Source organism: Camelus ferus, chromosome 7 (genome assembly GCF_009834535.1).
Source record: "Camelus ferus isolate YT-003-E chromosome 7, BCGSAC_Cfer_1.0, whole genome shotgun sequence".
Classification (NCBI taxonomy): Eukaryota; Metazoa; Chordata; class Mammalia; order Artiodactyla; family Camelidae; genus Camelus; species Camelus ferus.
In genome coordinates this window covers 6,351,741-6,356,209 of record NC_045702.1, presented here as the reverse complement: position 1 = coordinate 6,356,209, position 4,469 = coordinate 6,351,741, and positions in this window count along the sequence as shown.

The window sequence follows — 4,469 nt, the reverse complement described above, 5'->3', positions numbered from 1 at the left end:
CTGGGCTATGTGGCTTTGTGTTTGTTGTTAGCAAAGCCAGCATTTACTATAAAGTCTCGAAGCTGGTTTAAAAATTAAGCTACCCAAAAACTGAGGCCACGTCTTACTCTGTATTCTTCACGGTGCCACGTGCTGTTGGGGACGTGGGTGCTTGACAAATCCCTGTACAGTGGGAAGACCACCTGAGTAGGGGTTAAAAACAGTTGTGGGCTTAGCTTAACGTTCGCTACCAACTTGATGTGGAGCAAGCCGCTTAATTTGTGTAGATCTCATTTTCCTAATTCTAGCAGGCAGATTGAACAAGGTGGTAATGTAAGGTCCCTTCCAACTCTAAAATCATAGAATTTAAGATTTTACTTCCTGGTCCTGTTTCCTTTGTCTGGTTTCTCCCCAGATTCAGCCCTAGTGAGTGAGTGCTTTGACACAGCAGAATGCTCCCCTTGGAGGGGTATGCATTATTACGGAACAAAGAGTCTCATTCTCACCATATCAGACTTCCTCCAAAGCCACACAAACTACAAAATCCTAGCAAAACTATAAAATTTTGTTGTAAATACACAATATGTGTTTGATTGCATTTTTTAAGCATAGGAAAACACACCAAAATATCAATGGTTGTTCCAGGGTGCTGGGGTCATTCCGTGCTTACTTTTTCATGTAAATTTTGTGTAATGTAAAACATTTTGTGTGTAGCACTTTTAATGCTTTTATAAGAATGAGGATTATTGTAATGAAAGAGGTCCTGGAAAGGAGGTCAGGAGGCCAGAGTTGTAATCTTGCTTTGGTGTTTTCTCATCCATAGTGTGAGGATAATACATACTTTCCCAAGTTTACCTAGTGGTGTGAGACTCAGATGAGGGAAGGAGGGCTTAAAAAGTACGTTGAAACGTATTGCAAACCTAAGAAGAAAGTGTTGATATAGTAGGTGCAGGAGAATTACTTGTTGATCAGTTAAAACAGTTTCCTGGATGTTTCTTAAATGATGCTTCTCTTCATCCAAGACTGGGCAGTGGTCGTTTCTTCACTTCCCATTTGCTTGCCTGTGCTGGGGGGGAAGCTAGCCTGAGATTACAGCTTGGGACACAGTGAGAGAACAGAGGTACATAAGGGCAGAGACTGAAAACAAAAGTTTGATGCAGAAAATACCAGGTTGACATATATAATGTGACCTATATAATGTATTGACTTCTCCCAGCAACTTAGGCAAGATAACCAGTTTTATGTATATGAGGAATTATAACAAGTTGAAAAGGCAGGCACATTACCAGAGAGATTGGTTTGAACAAGCAGAATTCAAAATGAAGGCTGTACATAAAGCTATGTACGTCAAATCTGTTCTCGAGTTTATAGTTTTAAAAAATTATATTAAAAAAAAATAACTGCAAGCCAGCCTCAATGAGTAAACAGCATGATAAAAACAACAAACAAGAACAGTTAAATCAATCATAGTTTATTATTAGTAAGTAACAGTTTGGGATGTTCATGTCCACAGGGAGACCTTGTGGGGCTGAGACAAGGCTCTGAGAACAGCAGGGGGCCTTTCTCACGCTGCCTTGTTCTTAGCTGAACATTAGAATAACTTGGGGAGCTTAAAAAACTATTTATGTTGGGGGCCCACCCTGGCGTGATTGAATTCATCTGGGATGGGGCCTAGATGTGATGTTTTTTAAAGTTTCCCCAAGTGATTTTTCATGTGCCTGCAAGTTTAGAAGGTCATAGAAAGAGAAATGAATTATTGGGCTGGAAATGACCAGTTAGCCTGCTTTTCTGGAATAGGGCACTGTTGATTGGAGATTAATAAAGGGTCTTGGACTCCACAATGGGAAGTCATAATTTGATTCTAAAGGCCGGACTCTGAAGGAAATAAGGCTATGGGAATGGTTGTTGAAAAGGGTCTGACTGATTCAGAGGCAGTGGGAAAAGCCGGCTTCATTTAAGCTGTGCCGCCGCCACAGGCTCTGTCCAGAAACCTGGTATAAAAACCACAGACAGGAGGCTGGATGAGCAGGTGGGAATGGTGCCTGCGCTGCAGCCGTTCCTGAGCTCCATGTGGGGAGGCCAGCTCCTCTCTGGTAGGGCAGTTGCTGAAGAACAAAAAGGGACCCTGGTGACGACTGACGTCATTACCAGCTCAGATTTAACAATAATACACGGGTTTAATACCTTATTTGTTCCATTTAGAAAAACCACTATTATTCTGCATGAGCACTAGACTTGATTTTGAATGAATTTTGACCATTTTTAGTAATCAATCCACACTTAAATGTTGAAGGGTTGCCCAGTGAGAAGATTCAAGAGAACATACCAATTATCACCAACATAAAACATGCCTTCTGCATAAAGGGTTTCTGAGGCCTCGGTGCCTGTGTGTTAGGACTGTTGAGCAGTTTACTTACATAGTCACCAGGCAATCACATATTTAAGACTGAGCAAAATGCCATAGACTCATTAGGAACTGAAGAGAAGACAATGACCTTCACTCAGGTACTGTGTCAAGACTTGTAAAGAAAGTGATGAAATGCCTGTTTGAAGGAGGCTGAGAATAAATTCAAGAGGGAAAAAGTATTTTTACCAAACTTCACATAGATATAAAGCAGAAATGTTCAGAAGTTACTGAGGAGAGGGAGAGAGGGAAAATCTAAGTGTGTGTGTGTTTGGGCCTTTACATTTGAATTAAAATGCTGGCAAAAGGTGGGTCTGAAAAAGACAAGGCTATTGAAAACTCACTAGCAAGAGCAAGTTGACCTTAAAACCGTATACAAAATATGTGACTGTGATCCCGCACCAGCACTTTCGGCCTCTCCTAAGCAGTCTTGGAGCTTTGTCACCTTACCCCCAGCGACCCTCCGCTTCATAAAGTCTTGCTTCTGATTTTCAGTCATACTTAGGATGTCAGTGATATAGAAAACCTAAGGTGTCATCCTTTCCTGGAGGTTGGCATAACTGGGGACAGTGTCCTAAAGTGAGATAGGAAGTTGTAGCCATGGACATGCTCGTGTTATCCGAGGCTGCCCTCTCTTCTCCAGCCCATAGGTTACACTGCAGTCCTCAGGCCTGCTTGTTAGCATGGAGACACACTAAAGGCAAAGCAGGTTACCCTCTTCTACTAGATCTAGAGGGTTTCTTCCCCAAATTAAAGCGTGTAGTTTTTGAAAGGACATGAAGTGCACAGTGAGCACCGGGAATTCTTAGGGGATGGTGAACACGTGCATTAGGGCTTTCCAGAGAAACAGGATATTTAGAGATATAGAAGGGGAGATTTATCATAGGAATTAACTCATGCAATTATACAGGCCAAGAAGTCCCATGATCTGCCACCTGCAAGCTGGAAAACCAAGAAAGCAGCGGTGTAATTCATTACAAGTCCAAAGCCCCAGGAACCAGGAGCACCAATGTCCACGGGCAGAGGTGGATGTCCCAGCTCAGAGAAAGAGCAAATTCTCCCTTCCTCTGCCTTTTTGTTCTATTCAGGCCCTCAGCGGATTGGATGAAGCCCACCCACATCGGTGAGGGTGATCTTCTTTAATCAGTCTCTGATTAAATGCTAATTTCTTCTGGAAACACCCTGACAGACGCCCAGAAATAAGGTTTTACCAGCTATCTGGGCATCCCTTGGCTCGGTCAAGTTGAATGTAAAATCGACCATCACAACACATACATGTCCTGGTAGTTATCAGTTTCCTCTCCTTCGGCCTCCTCTACATCCTTTAGTTCAGCATCTGTCACTTCGAATACCCTGTCCGGAGCAGAAGCTACCTGATTCTAGATAAGGAGATGAGAAGTAGTCAGTTCCCACCTGAGAGACTGAGAGCCAGCCCTGGCCCTTCCCTTAAAGAAATGTTTATTAACACTGATGCTTGACATCCATAATTCACTTCAGCCAGTTGCTCATTCTGCTCTCAGTAAGTTAGGTAACTGCCTCGTAGTTACTCAGTGATTCACAGAAGCAAGTCTGATGCCTGGACACCTTTCCCCGTAAGGCTCTCTCCCACCCTCATATCTCTCCGTTGGTCACTGGAGTCCATGGGTCCCTGGCCTGTGCCGCTACAGCAGCCCCCTCCCTCCTCATGCCCTTCTTGATTTCCTCCTGGGATGTCCCCTAATCCCCCCATTCACTACCCGTCTGCTGTATCCATTACCAGTTTTTGTGACCTGCGGTTTCTAGGGTTGGCAGTTATAAAATAATGCTCGGACAAAGATATCTTTGCATTTAAATTCTGTTTTTGAGTTGAGTAGCTTTGCTCACATCTCATGACAGTGAACTGAACTTCTGGTCGCCAGGGGTGAAAGTGTGATGGCTGAGTGAAAACACACCCTCTGTGAAGGAGAAACGTGAAGTGGACGTACTGTGCAGTATCTCATTGTGTAAAATGGGAAGGAGTTACGATAACTAGTTTAATGCTTAGGGAGGGCGGTAGTTTTAACTGCTTTATATGAGAAGATAGCTTAGCCCCTTGGGACTAACCTCT